Below are 20,844 nucleotides of genomic sequence, written 5' to 3'. Positions count from 1 at the left end.
CATTGGTGAACTGGAGAAGCCAGCATAAAAAAGTTTACAGACCTGTTAGACAACTTTGGAAAACAGTAAATCAACAGGAATAACAGCAAATCAGAAGATTTAGAGAGTAGGAAGAGGGAAAAGAAGGGGACATCTTGCAGGACACCAAATATGGTGGGGGGAGTTAATTATTTGTTCTCTTCCTCCCCCATGGACATGACAGGAGTAAAGGGCTAAATTTTAAGAACAAGAGAAATTCAGTTGACAGGTAAAAAAAAATTTTAGAAGTTAAGTAACAGTTTATTTATTATTGGAGAGATTTTTGGAGATTATTGGAGAGTTTAATATTGGAGAGACTGTGAAATCACCTGTCACAGATTTCTAGGACATGTCAGGGTGGTTTAGGCTGATTATTTACTTGATAACAGGTATACCTTCCAGCTCCCAGTACCTCCCTTCTGTCCCAGCACCTCCTCTTGCTCCTCCTTGTCGCTGACATCCCAATTCATTTCTCCTTGCCTCACAATCTCTTCCTTGCACCACTACTACCTCTCTTCCCCCTAGAGGTGGGGAGGGGGAAATCAGACTTTAAAGAGTTCTGCCCCAAATGACTAATGAATTATGTTAGAATTAGTGTCACTAATGAGAACGTTTTCCAGCATTTATTAGACCAGTGGCTACAGTAACCACTTATGTTAGGGTTATACAGTTGCTTCCATTCCAGCAGCCCTAATTTCAAGAGTCATGAATAACTTAAAAATGCATACATTTTGGCTGAAATTTTCTAGGCATGAGGTAGGATCATAGGGACATCAATGGCTCCTGCATTGTGTACCTTCCAAGTTTTTCCACTTTGGAAAAAATATTGTCACTGGAGAAATAACCTGTGATCCTACAGTTAAAGTCTATAGGATAATAATGATGCACAAGGCCGCAGAACTGCACCTTATACGCCCGACTGTGGCATTTCTTACCTCTGAGAGCCTAACTGCATAACTTTAATGCTGTATTGCCATCTGCTCTTTCTATAGGATCTATTTTACAATGAACTTACAAATGCCATGTGTAACAAACGATATCTATTGCATTTTATTATTCATCTTTTTCCACATATTGACATTTGAGATGTAACCAGGGACTTTGCACTGAATATGTCTGGCAGAAGTGGTGTGTACTGATTAATGTCCCTTCGGTGCTGATACAAAACACATGGGTTATATTAGCAAAGCGATGTATGAAATGATACATTGGAAATTACCTACCTATTCCATGAACATGACTTACCAGAGTCAGGAATGTTCTAGCGATTAACTCTTACAAATGCATATGAATTAAACCACTTCTTTCTGGGAAAGAGGTAGCATTATCAACTACCAATAGGCTGCAAAGAGTCAGCTCTAAAAACTTCTGAAGTAAATAGCTCTGACAGTAGAGTAGCAAAATTATATATTCAGATGAGTAAATTAAAACAAAGGCTATTATAATTCCTGTTTACTTCGACGATTTGAAGTTATTTCTTCTTCAAGTTTAGGCCACAATTGAGAAAAGAATCCCTTCAGAAGCCTTTAGGCATATGCTGAGTCTTTAGGCATATCCTTAACTCCTATTAAAATCAACATCCCACCGAAATCGTTGAAGTTAAGCATGTGCTTAACTATTTTCCTGAATCTGACCAGCAGGTACTTACTTGCCGACGTTTTATTTTCTTTATTGATACAATATTAACTCCAAAATACTGTGGACACAAAAATATTAGCCAGAAATATTAACTTTTTCTGGATTTCTTGTCCTTTAAAAAAAAAAAAATCTGGTCTGGCTAGAAGACTGCCTTATCATTAAACCAACATATTAAATTTCTCTGACAGTAAAATCTATCTATAGACCTACAGTAACAACAAATTAACCTCAATCTGACATGAATGAAAACAGTTTCTAAGTGGTTATAGTTCCTAAAACAGAATCTATATGCAATAAATATAATTATTTCACTGAAATTGTTAGCACATGTTTTTCTTTTGCAACAGACATGTTCACCGTACCATCTTTGTTGTATTGATATGTTCTTTAGTAGCCCATTCTGTGCCTTCATCCTTGATTTAAATTTATCGTGACACATTTTTAAACAATAGCAGGAAACCTCACTTATGACTTTAATTATAAAATGGTGTTATAAAATTATATCCACATTTTACTTTTGGCAGTTGGCAATCCTCATTTAACATAAATAACCCTTCTTGGCCTCAACAGTTCTCTTTGGTTGATTTCAATGCTTACTGTATGTAATTGATATAAAAACACAAGGTTTAGGAAGCAGTTATTGGAACTTGTTAAAAGAAGTAGTCAAGTTCATAAACGCAGTCATTTTGCTATGTTACATGCCAGGAGAATTAATAATGTACGTTTGGGAATAAGGGAGAAATTCTGGCTTTTTAAAGAAAGACTGATGTAACTACAGTATTCCACTCCTATGTTAATTGTTTGGCTTGCAAACCCATGGCTTTGTTTCTCTTCCACCCACAGCTGCTTCCAATAATCTTCTAAAAACTGACACATACACACACACACACACACATTATACACAGACATCCATTTTTAACTACACGTATATACTAATACCAAAATAATTCTGTTTTTCTATAGTAAAGAACAAGAGCAAATACGTTAACCTTGCTGTATAAATAAAAGGGAGAGACAATCACATCAGAAGAGGCTGTTCCCGGAAGACTGAAGTTTAGCAATACTAGAAATGAAGCTACTTCAAGTCGCTTCCCAAAGCCAATTCCCAAGCAGTTCACACAAAGGGGATGATTTTCAACAGAAGACCCCTGAATTTGCACAAAGTCATCTTCGCCTGTCTTTTGCACACTGACAGCACTGGTACATGAACATGCAAGACAGTTACTTGTCTGCGTGAGCCATTAAGTAACTCCAAATCCTCTAACACACAATGGTCACACAAGTGTATGAAAAGTCATCTGTACATAACGCAGAGATGGGCTGTCATTTTAAAGCCTGAAGCTCAATATTAAAATGCAATGTGTTCTTAACTTGCATTTGATCATCATATAACATTAGTCACAGGATTAAAGGGAAGGGTGTACTTAAAAGACTTTGATGAATTGGAGACAAAAACCAGCACAATTCTGGACAGTGCTGGGCCCTCCATGACCTCCACTGAGCTGATGGGAGCTACTAATCATCCTTTACTTTTGAAAACAAATCACTCGGGTTAAGCCCCACTTAAAGTTTTTCCAACTGCCATTTTAAGGGCCCTGCTTCAGAAATGCTTACTAAAGCCAATTTATGAGAAAGAATTAAAAAACAGTGAGAACATTATTTTTAAGCTTCCATTGGGCTGGTTTATCTCATACCTCAAATAAATAAATAAATAAATCAGTTTAAGACACAAGGAGGGAACTTTCTACTTTTTGCATCAGGATCCAGATCATGAGAGGGATGTGTCCTACAAGCCCAGTCACACAACGGGACACAGCCATAGCACAGGACTGCATTTGTGGACAGCCAGAGATTTGTGATGCCATAGATTGTCACTAACAAATGCCAGATGTGGATGGTTGGAAACAGAGGCAGCTGGGGAATTCAGGGGAAAGCTGAGATGCTTAAAATGTACGTGCTGCCAGTAGTACAATGGGAGAGCAGAGCAGAGGGGCCAGATGTGCAAGTCCTACACAGAAAGAGACTAGACCGACCTGCAAGAAAAAGCTAAATAAAACAAGCAAATGAATGTTCCAATTACCAATTACTCCATTACCTTGGAGTAAAGAGTCAGCTTCAGGAACATGCAAGGGACAAATATTTTCCCTGCCTCCTCTGACATACACACCTCAGCTGTTTTTATACATCCCAAAATGTAAGGTAGTTTATATTTGCTTAGTCAAGGGCATAGTACCTATCAGTTGTGTATAAACCAGTCTTACAAACTAGAGTGCTTTATCAGGTACCAATGCCAGTGAACAGGGAGAATGCACCAATACCATCAAAAAGAAACGTCTCTCATCTGTAACTTGTTAAGAGCCAGCCTGTGACTTTGGCCACTCATTAACCCACTGTGCCTTTGACCACTCATTAACCCACTCAGCCAGGAAAGCTCAAGGACGCTGGGATTTCAAAAACTTCTTGCATTCTCCTTCTTCAACCATGCAAGGTTGGACACGACCCAGCCTCTGTGACATAAAGTTTATGAAGTAAAGCGATCTTAGGAGTTTTAATTCTCCATCACTGACCTTTAACATCCATTTCAGCCTCTCAGAACTCGTCCCTAACCAGCTGAGACTTACTGACCTTACCTGGGGCTCTGCCCGAGAGGTGGCAGCCAGCCCTGCTACCTGCAGAACACGAGAGGGCCCCAAGCCAGCGGCTCCTACCCTAAAACCAGCACAACAGCTGCCGACTCTCCAGTTCAAGTAGTCTAAACCGCACTCTGGCTGCCTTGGACATCACCAGGTTTGTGCAAGTGTTAAAAGCAAACCTGAAAAAACAGTGGTAGGGAACACGTCGCTTTTTCCCTGGCTGCCAGGCCCTGAGGTTCAGCTGAGGAGGCCACACATACTAGCATGTCTTTCTCTCTCCCACAGATGTTACAGTGTTCCTGAATAAATAGGAAGCTGACTACCTAGCAGTGGAAGAAATTACTTCAGAGGACGCTGAGACTCATGGGACTTTCACATTTCCTAATATAAACTTTGATTTTGCTATTTTTATTGAAAAGGGGGTGTTCAGCAAGGAGGGTAGTGCTTCCCCCTCACACTTCCTATTGCTATATGCAATATTAATACTTTAACCTTCTAATTAGGGATGGTCATATTCTGTGGAACCTGAGGTTTTGTAGACCTCTTGAACTTCAGGGGGGAGTAAGAGAGGGAAGCTACGAGGAATGAAGCTCACCACATCTTTCCTTAGAAGCTTGTGATTTTCTTTTCTCCTGTGAAAGGAAATTCAGGGTTTTTTTCTTTTTAGCCATCATATTTTTCTGTTTAAGACCCGTCTCCAACACCTGATCTAGATATACTTTTGAGGCCAACCACCAAATTATTCTCAACTGTCAGTGTCCCCGATATCAGCACTACCAGTCTGTACTGACAATCAGCCCTAGTGTGCCTGCCTCCTTGCTTGGCAGGGTAAGGGGTAGATCAGTCTCCACTGAGGAATTTAGCCATCATACTGCAAATATCAACCACTATTACTTCTTAAAAAAATAAAAAAAAAAAGGCAAACAATTGGCTTTGGCAGCATTCAGGAGGCATCTGGCCACGAAATCCCAAAAAGAGAAATAATCCATCAGAAAAGCAACATTCAGTTATACTCCACATTTAAAAGCAGATTCCATGCAAATAAAAAAAAAAGGCATCACAGCTGAGAAACTTAGGTTTCCTGACTTAACCAACAACCAAAATCAAAACCCAAAGCCACATCCTCAGCTAATACAAATATGGTGCAACTAAAGCTGATAGAGCAAGGCCTGTCAAACACACCCCAGCCCCGCTGCAGTCCTTTTTAGCAGTGCTGAGGCAGAGTAACTTTCCTAACACACAAGAGAAGGGAACAGTATTATTCTGTCTGCATGCTTGGGACAGGAGGCCACAGTCTGGGGTTTGCAGTGGCATCAGGGCGTTTTCATTCAAGTACTCATTAGAAGCAAAGTAATGGATGATGGTAGGCATTAGAAGTGCTGAAGGAGAAGCAGTATGTTCTTTGGCTCGCTCTCAGAGAGTTGAATCCTCCCTGTTGACCCAACAGTCTCAGAAATCAAAAATCATTTCAACTGAAGTCAGCTTAAAACCTTCCCTCCCGTCTTAACTTTAAAACTTAACAGTGAATTAAGGAATTGTTCTACTAGAGCCAACATCAGAGACATTTTTAAAGCATCAGGTACTTAGCTTCCACGTTACTTTTATTTAGCAAGTAATTTAACAAAACTGAGGTGAATTCTTAAAAAAAATTCTTTTGTTAAATCTCTGGTTTTACCCTCAGAAGGGGATAGGATTTTTTGCATTGGCTTGTTTGGGTTTGGTAAACAAGATATTTATGCCCTTCAAGAGTCCTCTAAAACATGGGGCCACCTCCTACAGAAGACACTTCACTGGATATACACTCTCTGTTCAGAGTACATCTAATTACACATAACCAAGAGCTGCTTTCCAGGTTCATCGACACCTCAGAGCACCTGCTTGCGTACATGACTTAAGGCTGCTCTGTGTCTGCAGGGATTCCTATCTCTCTTGTTGGCCCAATAGAGATTCCTTTATAGTAACAGGTTGACTCCCCAGCTCCCACCTCCACACCTGCTATCAGGGAATGGCTGAACAAACACAAATTTTCCCCCGCCTTGAACTTTCTGTGGCAGCATTAGCCCACTGCTGCCATCGAGAGGTACCCTCGCACAAGGCACAGTCAAATTCACGTTTCTCAAAGCCATCAGTTTTAAACTCCTCCTCAATTTCAACTTCTGCTGTGCCACCTGCTTATCCCTCGTGTACAGGTGAAAGTTTCCCTAATAATAGATGCGTCATGTTTCCCTAGATTTCAATTCCTCCTGCTAATCATTTATCCAACATGCAAACTTTGCGGTACTGGTGCCAGTCAACCGCACTTCGATAAGCAGTGCTTTACCGGCTGAAAACTGGCATGACAAAGAGCACTGCTTCTAGGACCCGGATGGCAGCTCAGTTGCAATTTGTTTTCTAACATCTCAGAAGTTTTCACTCTTCAACAAAAACAGGCTCTTTTATAAGTCTAACAAATTGTCCAACATATCAAAATTCTGTAAAACACCAGGCTACAGAGCCACAGCAAATGCCAAAAGACAGCCTCTCGGAGGAATTTGTTGAACAACAATGTCCTCTGCTGGCAGCAACTAGACTCGTAATGCTGAATTGCAGTACTTCCCCCGTGATTCTGGGAACACCAGGATGAATACATCATTAAATAGTGAGAACAGGAAGCCAAGAATAGAACAAAATCAACACTACGATAAAGCGCTATTTGGATGGTCTTGTCTGGTTTACCTCAAATGAGGGCAGACGCCAGGGTATATTTGATGGATAAACATCTGTTGGCAGGAAATAAACTTGATCACAAATCAAGATTACCCTATGTGACTTCAAAACCCAGTGAAGAGGGCAGCAATATGGAAACGGAATCCAGAATCTCCTCTCAACCTTACTGCTTGTCCTCCACATGTCTTCAGGCAAATCAGGTCTCTTCCATTTATTTAGATTTTGAAAGCATCAGAACAGCAAAGACATTATTTGTCCAACTAGATCTTACCACAAAAAGGAACTGAGGAACTTTCACAAGTACAAATGACACAGGAGTCTGGGATTTATTTACAAGTGTTACACGTGTACTAAAGGCTAGATTTTTCAGAGTATCCAGGTTCCAAAAGGCCCTTACCTGACCTGGGTGCTCCCAAGGAAGTCTGGCAGCGACCTAACTCCTCTTTAAACACAATGGATTTGACAGCTGCTATGTTGGGTTCCTCCACATCCCTAAGTGCTGATGCTGAAGAGCTTATGTTTTGCTAACGCTTCCCTAATACCTGCTCCAATTCTCAAAATAAAAGCCAGCGTAGCTGAAACTCAGGTTTAGGTCTACTGCACCAGATGGCTTCTGAAAATGGAATAAAAAGCAGCAAAATGGAAACACCCATTTTCATTCTTGGCAGGCAGTTGTCCAGTGTTCCTCATACTCCTTCTACACCTCAGAGGAGCAGCTGGACAATCATACATGAAAAAAAGCTCATGAAACCTAATTGTCATCAAAACCAAACATTGTTATAATTCCAGTTAGTTCTAGGATCTAACCATAATCCCAAAAGCACATCATGATATGCTTTTCCCATCAATGGAGCTTGACGGTTCTGTCAAAGTTCAGGAAGGTGAACAAGAATTATCCAACATATCAAGAAAGACCGAACAAACTTTTGGGCTCAGATTCACTTTACCAGATCCCTTGAGGTTCTGAGTTTGATTGCTCTTTCCAGCTACACAATCTGGTTTAAGAAAAGCCATTACCTCTCTCAATGAACTTTGTTTCCTTGATATCCTTAGAGCACTGCAGCTACATCACCACAACAAGAGTTTTTCCAACTTTCTTCAGCAGCCCATAGAAGTCGTCAGTGGAAGAAACCTGCAACACCTGCAAAATGACTGCACTGTTCTAGAGAAAGCAGAAGCCGCGCTCAGGATAAGAGGATTGTGAATCTGTGCAACAGCTTAGAATTGGCATATTTTAAGTGTCACAATGACAGTATTTTGGTGAGGAACAGAGAAAACGGCACTGCAAGGTTGTATGAGACAAGGTGATAGAAATAAGCAAAGAAATTTCATCACAGAAAAAAAAAAACCTGTAACTGTTTCTAATGATCTTTTAGCTTAGTCACTAATTCTATCTATATATTTTAAGGGACCATTAATATTTTTATCTGCACTCAGGACACAAAATTTTTGAGTTTCTATATAAAGAAGTTGTTTTGGACAGATCAAAACAATAAAGGCACAGGACTCCTGGATGACAGATGCCAGGATGTTAGTAACCATAAATGGTTTTCAAATATGGCCCCATCACCATCCCCCACAGTAGCCCTTTCAAGTGGGAATTACAAATTGCTTACTTGGAGAGGAAATTTCAAACAGGCCACTTATCAAAAAGTGCCAAATAAACCTGTCATTGGGATAGAAGTTACAAACCATTCCTAAACTCTGCAGACATTTCCTGAGCCTGTGAACTCTGATCTTGGCTTCTAATAAACATGACATCAGCTCCCCAGCACTGCAGACACAAGACACATGACCCACCACTATGTTATCGCTTCCTCTGCAGTTTCTTCTAGGATCTGCTCTGAAGCACAACATCAATGGAAGACTTTCCGCTTACTTCAAAATTGATTTTGGATCAGGTCCTTAAAGGGAGGTCAGAACAAGCACAGCACGGTATCACCGTGTGAGCTACAAATATTATTGCAAGTATCCCCTTAAAAGCAATACTGAATCTGAGACCTTCGAGTTTTCCAGGTACTGAATTAGGAAGTGGGTTAAGACAAGACTCCTGTTACTGTCACAGACTTATTAAACTGCTAACCTCTCATCCTAGAAATGTAACTATGCCTTTAAAAACTCTGATCAAACAGGTATATACTGCATAACTACTGAGTAACATCTCAAAACATGTTAAGAATGATTACGATACGCTAGATTTCAAACACTGGAATGACAGTCATCTTAATTTCCAGAGAAATTCTGGGAAAGGATTAAGAAAGCTAAACCTCTATGGTTTACTTTTCCCACATAGGCACTTCTTTTGCAGGTAAGTTTTTGGTTTCAAAATTAAAGTTGGAAAAACAGATTTAAAAGAAAAGCTCCTGTTTAACTCTGGGCTGGAAAGTTGACCAAGACCTTTACCTGATACATCAGACAAAATGGGCCATCAACTCAATAAACTAAGATTCCGATGAGCACAGAACTAGAGCTCTTGGGAAAGTAACTTAAAAAACATATTATCAAAACAAGATATTATTAAAGATTATGGAATATTCACCTAGAAATGGAGCCTCTACTCCTGCCTAAAGGACAGACATTTCCTTCATACTTGGATATCCCCAAAACAATGCCAGATCAAACACAGGTCAGAGTTAGCAGAGTATAGTATGCAATAAGCAAGAAATTCTTGTTAAAAAGCTTCATTAACAAAAGCTCATTAAAAGATTAACACATGAAACTTGCTGGGAAACACATCACCAGAAGCCACCAAGAATTCGCACAGATGACAAGTTACAGTAGATGCAGATCCAGAAAGCTGTCCAGAGTCCTGGGAGCATGACCGCCCATTTTTCCCTTCTGCATTTTCCCTCTTCCATGCTCACCAGTTCAGAGCCTGCAGTTTCTAAGACTAGAAAAGTCCTGTTGGTCTGTATGGGTCAGAAAGGAGAGCTAGCTACTTCACAGTGTAAACTGACCACCACCACCTCTAGTCAAGTTTAAAGCAGTTGCACATAAATAGCATTCTAGCACAAAGGTGCTAAAACATTCTCAAGACACAGCAGCCTTGGCACATGGCTAGCCTGCCAGTTATAACGCAAATATTTCAGTCTTCTTATGGCAGGATACCACCTGCCATTCACCGGGACACAAAGAGGTCACTGTGAAACAGATACACAAGGAGACATAAACACATCTACCGCTATCACAAGATTGAGGAGGTCCTCGGTAATCTGCAAAGCTCAAAGCCCCTGCTGCAGAGAAGGGGAAACTCCTCCTTGCTCCCAAAATGGACAAGAAATTCTGGAGTGAAACCCACTAATGTGAAACTCTAAGGACTTTTCTTTGGAAGGGAAAAGAAACTCACAGAATGCACAAGATCCCTGGCCTGCGTGCACTGATAAGCAAATGAAATTACCCAGTTTACATGATCAAGTTATTTAGCCTTCTAGTTTCAGAGCTATGAAAACACATGGATCTCCCCAGTATAGAAAGGACCAGCTATTCTCTACCAGCATCATGAATCTGCAGCACTTCAGCAGGAACCCCAAGAGCAAGTGATGAAAGCAGACTGCCAGGGAGGAGACTGCGCGGCAAGGGAGCTTACTGGAGTCAGGGGTTAGTCAGAACAGCCAGGCAAAGCTGCGCTCTTACTAAGGGAGCCAAGTGATCTTTAATGACGAGGAAAAAATCAGCGCTTTGGATTTAATGACTCATGGAGCAATGCAGTACCTCCTACCAACGTGCTGTGGCATTCATGCCCAGAAGGAAGTGTGTCAGCTACTGAATCATGCAGCTCCGAAGGATTGGCTGTCGCCAATCTAAACACAAACTATGCCCAGCCCTGTTCTGTCCTGATATTACCGTAGTCCAAGGTTAAGCTCATCTCCCAAGAGCTTTCTAAAATAAAAACCTTTCTGGTTAAAAACAAAATATGATTTCCAAACCCAGGCTACTGGGACCAAGCTTGAAAGCCCAGCAATTTCCCTGCACACACATTTAGCCTTCTAACACCAAAGCGCCTGCACCACAACCTGCTGAAGGGACTGGAAGCAAAACTGACTGGCCGATACAGGGCGAGCTTTAATATAGGAGCAGGAAGTGCTTTTACACTACTGACCTACATTTGCAAATCCCTGGAGGTAACTTTGTCCAGCCTATAAAAAGGAAGAGCTATAAAGCCAGCTATATTAAGTTGTTATGCAATAGAAAGCACAGCTGTGCTGAACAAAAACAGCCTATGACAAGAGCAGCAAACAAAAGCTACCAAGTTCTGCATAGGAAAAACTAATACATTTCAGCTAACAAAAGAAGAGACTCTTAATTACCTTGTTCTCATTGAGTGCAGAGATAATTAAATTACAGAAACAACCACATTAGTATAAGCAGTTTAGAAGAACCCGCATACAGAGACAAAGTATTTTTCAAGATCCATCTATTAAAAAACAAAGCTCCATTTAAACTGCTTTACTCTTCCTTTGTTACATGCATTCATGTGCTTTCTTTTAGAGGAAGGAAAATCCTAACTCCAATTCAGTTTAATCAAATCCTTGAAAGACTACCACAACTGCTGATCCAATTCTTCAGATATTTTGTATTTTTAAGATTATTTCTTTCTTCTATTCATGTAATCACACGTGAATCTCACCTTCCACTTCATCAAGGCGTATCTCCCTTTCTTTCAGCTGCACAGTAAAGACTGACAATATGACTTGCATGCATCACAAGGGCTCAAAATGACAAATAGAAAACAAAGTGACAAAATAATGAAATTGGGCAGAGCTAGTTGCCTAAAGCCAAAATATTGGGGTGGGATTTAATTTTTGGGAAGGTGCAGCTCACGACTTGAGATCTTCAAGGCCTGATCATGGAGGCTCACCGAATTCCTTCAAAAGTAAGTATATTTGTTAGGGGTGAGTGTGTATCTGTATCAAATCACGAGGGATCTGCACTGCTTGAACTGTAGCATTCTCTAACGAAAACGATAGGCCACCTCTCCAGTGTCAGCCACAGTAAAAGTCCCTCATGGCTTGATCCATGACAGTCCAGCAAAGAGTTCATACCAGGCCAAGGCACCAAGGAACGCCTTCAACAGGACCATTCATATCCATAAGTTAAGCATGTGTTGAAGTGCTTTGCAGAACTGATCCAGAATACATAATCTTACTCTTAGGAAAAAGGGCTCTTGTTAAGAGGAATTCAGGCTAGAGAAAGAGAGTCTACTGACAGTGTGCTCCTGGAGGACTGCCCAAACACATCACAGATGTGCAGAGCAGAGCTCCTCCACGAGCAGCCACAAAGCCCCTGCACACACCTGCCTGGCAGAGATGATAAGATCCAACAGGAAAGAGATGTTTCTACTGGAGCAAATTGGCTGGAATAGCATCTGCAAGCTTGTAATACCCCAAAGAGAGATTAGTACAACAGCCAACTCCTTTTGCCCTTAATAAATTCCACACAAAAGCATGAATGACATAGACCCACCACCACCACGTTCTCAAGTTCTCCTGCCATCTGTACAGTACAGCTGCACTGGTTCCAATCCCAGATACCCTCACCACAGAGTCTTCTCCTAGCAATGTAAAGCCTCTGATGGGCATACATTTTCTAGGAGCAACAAGTTCTACACTTTGGCTTAAGAGGTACTTTTTAAATAGATAATGTTCCAGACAGACTTCATAGTCAGGTGGGTTAAAAATATATATTTATATACATATAAAAAATAGAACTACAGAGGAAGCTGTATGGCTTCCAGTGTTTGCTTTTTTTTTAAAAAAAAAAAAGGTATATAAAAAACCAACCTATTTTTTTATTAAATAACATTTCAGTGGAAGAACTTTTCTCCCAAATATCATCTTTATACTTACAAAACCCCAATACAGCTCAGTAACACCATTTCATAAACATGCAACAGCCAGTGTTTGCCAAATGCAGACCACAACGCCAAGCACGCCTGTCTATCATGGCAGAAACCTTCAGTGCCTGCTGGGCCCAAAACAATAGTAACCTGGAAAGAAATATAAATTGCACCCCTTGATGCAGGGGCAGAGATACCATCATGGCTCCCACTCGTACCATAAGGCAAGGGCAAACAGGAAATTCAGACAGGAAAACAAGATTTCCATAGATTCCTAAATAGGAAGGATGTCACCTGCCCTAAGAATTAACCATGTGGACATGTACGTAAGGTGGTTTTACCTCATGTCTGTCCTGTACGCCTCCAGCATCAGGTGGTGTCACAGATGCCATCATCAGCTAACATGACTGAGAAGGTCACCAGATGTCCCTTTCCTACGCTGCAGTCGCATTCACTTATATCCATGTTGCGGTGGTCCCTGTTGAAAAGGCTGCAGTGGCATCTACTGGTCACAGCCCAGTGAGGCAGGCTGTATTTTTGTCGGCTTCAGAAGTTTCTCATGTGACAGAGGAGATTTTCGGGCTTCTTGCATAATTCCTTATTGTTGTCAGTTATTATTGTTGCTGTGAAGTTGTCTTGGAGATGTTACAGCGACGGATATTACAGTTGCCAATCATCAAGGAAGAGATAAGTAAAAACCTCAGGATACAACCGTATCACTCCAACCAGCCCACAGTTACGCCTGTATCCTATCAGTAGGTACAACAAAACTCAGTGCCATGTTATGCCTGGATTAGCTGGGGCTTCTGAGAAAGCCTACAAAACCAATTATTTCCAGCCACTGAGCTGGGACAGTTGAACCTTCCTTGGTATTTCAGTTTACCACATCTTGCAATAGTTTCATTTCTTCGGGTACTCCGAAAGATCTGCATGAGTGAGAGACAGAATGTGATTCAGTTATAGGTAGAGAGAAAATAAAGCTGAACTCGGTCTGGCAAGAACAATTAAGTGAGACTGATGTACATGTGTGTCAGTACAAGGAAGCAGTTTGCCATTAGGGTGTTTCTTTTTTATCAGTGCTCAGCTCTAACTGTAAAGCAAAAATAAACAAGGGCTGAGTTTGAAGAATGCAATTAAAGCATCATATTGTAGCTCTCAGTTTGTGGAAATTCAAGTATCCAACAGTCACCTGATCTTACAAAGAAATGAGAGTTTTCTTCTGTCACATGGAATAAAATAATAACTGATCCAAACACAAGTGCAAGCACAGGCAAGAAGCCCAGCATTGGGTCAGGGCCAGAAAACAGAGAGAGATGCAAGTAACACCACTATTATGACAACTGCTGTTTCAGTCATCTTCAAAGATGACTCCTTTTTAAAGAAATATTTAAGGCAGTACTTCAAGGCTTGAAAACCCTGCCAGTTTTTAAACAGTCATGCCCTGATGAGATTATATTTTTTCTTAAATTAGTTTTTAAATTAATCAATTAAATAAGCAATACAATATTTGCTATTCGTTTTGGAACACACTTGAATCATATTTTCAAATTTTCCTCACTGTTCTCAAAGCCTAGCCTTGCTCTACGGTGAAGCTCTGAGAAACATGAATTAACATAAGGTTGGCAATCCAGCCAGAGACTGGGGAAAAAAAAGAGCAAAAACAACAACAAAAAAAACCTACCCTCAGGCAGATGAATCTGCAACATGATTTTTCAGAGCGTTAACTATGCTAAAGTTTTCACTGGTCAGTCACGACCCTTGTGGGGAACTCTGGGTGCTGATCAGCCCTTTGGAAAAGGCTGACACCGATTTAGGTGCCGGAACAGAGACAGGGAAGTCTTATTTAATGCTTCTGTTTTTAAAAGACTGGGTCTAGCATTAAAAAAAAAAAAAAAAAAAAAGAGTGTTTCAATGGGAAAACAAAATGTAGCAACACAGCATTTGCATTGCTGTCACCAGAAATTATTCATTCAGGAGAGTTGCACAACCCACTTTTGCAGAAGCATCATTTAAAAAAAAAAGTCTGCTAATGCATTTCTTCAAAGACAGATGCAGCCTTCTGTTCCACACCACGTTGTATGGACCAGGGACGATCTCTTCACTTGAGATCCTCTAATGCAGGCCTACGGGTCTAATCCAGCCAACAGGACACACTTATATGGCTGCCTCAGAGGCGGAGTTGTTGCACCTCTGTTCTCTCCAGGGCTGTAGCCCAAAGGCCAGGAAACAGGTAGAAGCAGCTCACAGGACAGGAGCTCCTTGGAAGCCAGCACAGATCCCACCAGCACCGCTCCCCTGTGAGCCACAGGGCTGTACGCCCAAACCCTGCCCTGAGCAGCAGCACTCTGCTCCCACCAGCCCACCCCTGAGCTGGGGGCTCTGCAGGACCTCCCAAACTGGAGCCGGGGAACACCTGCACAACTCTGCTTCTCCCACCCATGGCTCAGAAACGCCTGACTTACAACTGAACCACTTTGCAACCTCCAGTTGTTCTTCTTTTTGTGCAAATGGGATAAGGCCACTTTTACTCCAAGAGGTCCCCCTGCTGCTGCTCCAGTCTCCTTGAGGCGAAAGACCATCTTTAGTCAATCCGCACAGACATATAACATCCAGTTTCATTTAGATCTTGTCATTAGAGCTGTAATATTTAAAGTGTCTAAAAAGGATGAAGAATGACTTAGGGTAGTATTAATATGAACAATTTTAAACCTAACAGGTCAAGCAAAGGTGAGCCTATTTATCTTAAAAGCTTCCATCCAAATAGCCTCAATCCAGCTTCAGATAATATCTCAGAATGTCACTCCAACTGAGAAATAGTATCCTAAGGAAAACAGTTATTATAACAGCATGCAATCAAACAACTATTTTGAACCCAGCCTTTTGCATTCCAGTTTTGGAAGGAATAGTACAAAACCCTGTTTGCCTTTGGGACTTTTTCTTCACCTGTTCCTACAGCTAAGAGTACAACTGCAAGACATCCCCAGCAGACATGATACAACACCTTAATAATAGACAGTCCAGCACACCACAGGGTGATACCGTACAGTCCTCCAAGATCTCAGAATGGGTTTTTAAACATAAAGGAACATTATTATCAAAATCTGTAGGATGGAGGACTGAGGCTCAGTTATTTGTGTGGTAAGCAGCACACTCCAGATCAGCATGTGGAAACCAAACCCACCCCCACCCCCCACAAATACAGCCACTTTGTATTGTGAATAACTTGTCCTATTACCAAAAGGCTGTTAGAAACAAAAGATGTTCAAGCATTAGTTTTATGTACATGAAGTACAACGTGCACGGCCTTCCAGCTAAAGCTGCAGACTTGACATCAGGATTTTAGCTTTAGTTCCATTCTCTAAAAGACATGTCACTTTGCACAGACCTGTAGCCACTCCAGTCCTCCTATTTCCTACTTGCAGAATGAGAACTGCTACGTCTTTTCTCACACCTACAGCAAAGCTTGTCATGGACATATTAAAATTTGACTTGGGATCTACAAGAAACACAACACAATAGGAGTGCAGACTAAATCCACTGGCCACCATTTTATAGATAAGGCTGTATCTTGTAGCCTGTAATCTTTATGTACACAGTCAGGAATAAGAACTTTTAAGTCATAACTTTTACAACTCCACAGCAGGCATTCAGACTCTAAGGGTAGAGAAAGAAAAGGTATTTCTTTCAATAAACCATGCAGATACACATTTAAGGGCAGAGTTTTCAAAACTGACCAACATCCACTTGGTACCACATCCTTGTGGCCCTGACTTGACAGGAGCACAGAAAAGGTAACACCAAAAATTCCTGAAAGTCTTACACTATCTAGCCTGCTTGACAATGAAGCCACTAATTTTTCAAAGCCTGAAAGACAGTCCAAATCACCACTTTCTGCTCTGTGTTGCAACCACTGGACTGAAGGAAGGTAAAAGGCTGAATGGTAGGATGAGTTCACTCCAAGTCATGAAAAGCAGTTCTGCTTGCAACTACGTCTTTGCAGAGCTTCACTGCCTCAGTTGAAGCAGTATGACAGAGGTCTGAGTCATGAAATCAGCTGTCTGGAGAACATATGCATTGTTATGGTCCATTTCAGGCATTATTGTCTTTGGCCTGTTCTGTGTAACAAGACCACTCCCACTCAACCTTCTCTGTTCCTTATATCAAAGGAGTTTCTGATAACGCTATTAAAAGACTCGGATTTTGCACTAGACATGTCAGTATTTCATCATGAGTTGCTTTTCAAGCATGAGACAGCCACAGACAGGAGGTTGACTTTCAAAATCCTTCAGAAGCACCTATGCCCAGAGGGTAGATATATTCTTTGCGAGCTTGACTCATTATGGATCATTGCTGTCTGCTCCTGCACCGAGGGAAACCCAATGACATCAACCTCAGACCCCAGTTCAGACTGGCAATAGAAGCCCGAACTCTAAACGGAGAGTAAGTTTGGAGATTTATTGTTCCTCTTAATCCAAGTACTGCTTACAGGACTTCAATTCAGAGCTGAATTTTTTCCAGATTTTCAGATATTTAGACCCCAGCTACTGGTTTCATCAACTGGCAGTATAGCCATGGGATACCAGAAGATACAGTACTACCACCGCACATCTTGACCATTCATTACAGAGTAGATTTTAAACATGGAGGCCGACAGATCAGGTAAAGGTCAGCTTTTCTCAGCCACTTTGTCAGTATCGCCTGGTAGCCATTCCAGGGTTTGTGTTTATTTTTGTATCCCTCCCATTACTGACCAAAAAATGAATATATATATATATAAATATATATGCGTTACTTCTTCACCTAGAGCAAGTGAAAAATATTTTTATTTAGCACAACAAAGGTAAAGGTCATCTGCCTGCCTACTGTGTCTCAAAGGCAGACTTCAGAAATCACATTACAGAAAACCCACAAATTCTCCACAGTGAGAGAGGGCACCACTCTTACATCTCTGCTTTTTGGGTTTGATGCTGTTACATGAAAAACAGGTCTCCGGTGACCAGCTATAGGACACGGGGACATGACACTGACATTCTCTTCTCAGCTTTATTAGAATCTTCACCTGAAATCTAAGCCAAGATATTCAGCACAGCAACAATAGCATCTTACCTTCAAGGCTTTAGTAAATTCAAAGGTGCCAGACACTTGCAGGGGCATCTGTAAGCATTTTACAAATGCCTTCACGTGAATTTCACCTCAGAGCTCACCTACTGCCCTCCAAACCCAGGACACTCTCATGAGCAGTTACTTGGGAAAGCTGAGTGAGTAAGCATCTAAAAAGACTTCGGACAAATTCAGCACTTGCAACAAGTTGACACTGTCCCTCGCCCTTCCTGCAGTTCTGTTCTGGAGCCGCTTTTGACACAGCCTGACACACCCCAAGTGGGAAAGCCTGCTTCCGTAGAAGAAGGAAGTATTTCATCTATTACGTAGAGGATGTGAAGAGATTCTAAGTAATGCAAATTGGATAGGAATAGGAATTTGGAACACAGATGGATCCATGAACTGAAGTGACCCCAACAGTACTTGAAGTTTAATACTGAGCAAAAATTTTTCCCCATAGTTAAGGTAAGTCCATAACAGATATCCAGAGACCACCCAAGACAGTAAAAGACACTTTCTCCACACCTTGTTTGTTAAGACACTTTCTCCACACCTTGTTTGTTAATAGGAGCATAAACACACAAAACAATAGGGCCAGTCTTACATGCCCACTTGGTGATAATTTAAAACACCAGCCTAGTAAAAGTACAGAGAAGCTAAAAAAAGTGTATTGGAAGAAGAAACACATCTTTTAAGAGTATTTATTATTCTGTCTTTGTCATGTTACATTCCCATGCTCTCAAAATATACATTTGTCTTCTAAGAGACTCTTAGCTATGGGAATTTAGTTGACCCTATAGTAAAAGGAATCAAACTCTAAACAGATCATGTTGAGTCTTAGCAAACTTCAAGAATGAAGTCATATGTTATCTATATCCAGTAAGCCTCATTCCTGAGCAGAGAATGGTTTTAGCATATAAACTGATTAAGAAGGTGCAAATGGACATTTCCTGTCCTTTTCCACGGGAACCCTCTGGCAGAGAAAAGTTGTTACTCGGTTACAGTTCCCCCCACTCACCATCTCAAAGGATGAGAGAATTACTGGTCTCCAAATCTGACCTCCTCAGCCTCCCGTGAGTTGGCTGAAAATGAGTGTGTTGCCTCCAAAACACACTTTAACTTTGCAACTCTTCAGAAGTAAACCATCGCTGCCTTTGATGACATGGGTATGGTCAATGCTGACTGAAAATCCACCTATTTCCAGACACCTACACCTTGTAACAGTTTATGCCAGATTCAAAGAGAACTTACCCAGACTTCTTTGTCTTCTGGCTTTTTCCCAAGTTTTTTCCTCTTCATCCAGTTCCTCCAGCATACAGTGAGTGCATTTCCCTCTCAAAGGGATCTGGCAGATGGATAACAGTTTTCTCCAGCAGTCCCAGAGCAGTTCGGAAGGAACATGCACCAGTCCTCCCAGCACAGCAGAACAAGACTGACATCAAACTGTACAGTCTCTTCTATCAGGTTAGCTATTCACAGGCAGCTGTGGAGGGAAGAAAAAAAATAACACTTCCACTTAGAAAGTCATGACTTGGACCAACCTGGAGATGACAGTCAATGTTTATTAATACTTTTGGCTAGGCAACCAGCTTTTCTTGTGTCTTTTATCTCCCAAGCATCTTTTTTGCCCAATTTAATCAAGGGCCTGCAGTCATGCCCACAGGAGGAATGCCTTATTTGTTTAAACAACAAAACACAAGGATTTGTTTCTGAGCTGAGCAGCAGCAGACTCTGCTGTGTACAAGCTTCCTTGGACCTCTGCACCATGTCTCTACTTAGGCTGAAAGATGTGCCAAGAAAAGCTTCTTATTTTTGTGTCCTAGCCACACAGGTAAGGCAAAACAAGCTCATGTAGCCAGCAAGAGCACACACCAGAATATTCTGGCCCAAGAACAACCTTTTAAGTTTTTCTAATTGCTTTTCAATTGAAAATTTTCTATTCCACTATTGAAAGTAACTTAGACCTGAATTTCATATTACTTCACGACCTTTTTCATGAAAAGTCATTTGCTCCTCTACATATGTACCTGTATTTTAAAGAAATAATTAACAAGTAGGTAGCTTACCAAACTGTCCTATGAAATCTAAAAGCCATCGAGTCAAGACGTAGCCAAAAAGCCTCAAAAACAGAGCGTCTCCACATGGAAGGATGAGCTAGGATCACAGGGTGACCCCTTCAAGTGCTCCCACCGACCAGGGCACCCACAACATCATTCAGGCAAAGACAACACCTAGCCTGAGCTTACTAGAGCTCCTGGAATTGGTGCCAAGTGAGTCTAGCCAGGGCAATTAAAGGCCTATCTATGCCCTCAAGTGATTGAGAGCCCTGAAAAGCATGAGGTCTCAAGTTTCTGTTTCAAAAAATGTCTGAAACTTATCACAATCTTGGTGCGTGCACAGACAACCTGAAGAGATGAGCATGACTAGAGCAGTTCAGTGACTGAGTCTAGGACAGCAGTAAGGGGAGCAAATATCTTGTGATTTTACCTGTGGTTTGGCAACTTTGCATCTGCTTTATTCTAATGAAAGTAACTGTTGCCCATGGAGTGTCAAAGATGCACCCTTTATACCTCTAGAGCCTCTGGGAGTTCTTTTTCCAGGCTACGAGTTTAACCTGAAAGAACTTTCCCCTTTATTCTCTCTGTTTCTCTTTCCTGTTGTTGGTTTGGGTTTGGTTTGGGTTTTTTCCCCACTGTGTTTTATCTAGTTGCTATACCACCAAGCAAGCCAAAAGTTTAAGGCAAGAAAGGCTTTCTGTGGAAATCCACCTTTTGGAGATGCCTTTGTCCAGTTCCAGTCAATCCAACCCACCTTTATCCTGTACATCATAACACATCTCTATATCACAGATACGATTTTTTATTCTTTGCCATTGCACCCTCAGAACTGAACTTATTTTCTCCGAGTAGTCTC

Source organism: Falco naumanni, chromosome 12 (assembly GCF_017639655.2).
Source record: "Falco naumanni isolate bFalNau1 chromosome 12, bFalNau1.pat, whole genome shotgun sequence".
Classification (NCBI taxonomy): Eukaryota; Metazoa; Chordata; class Aves; order Falconiformes; family Falconidae; genus Falco; species Falco naumanni.
The sequence above is the reverse complement of the archived record's forward strand: the minus strand, read 5'-3'. Positions refer to the sequence as shown.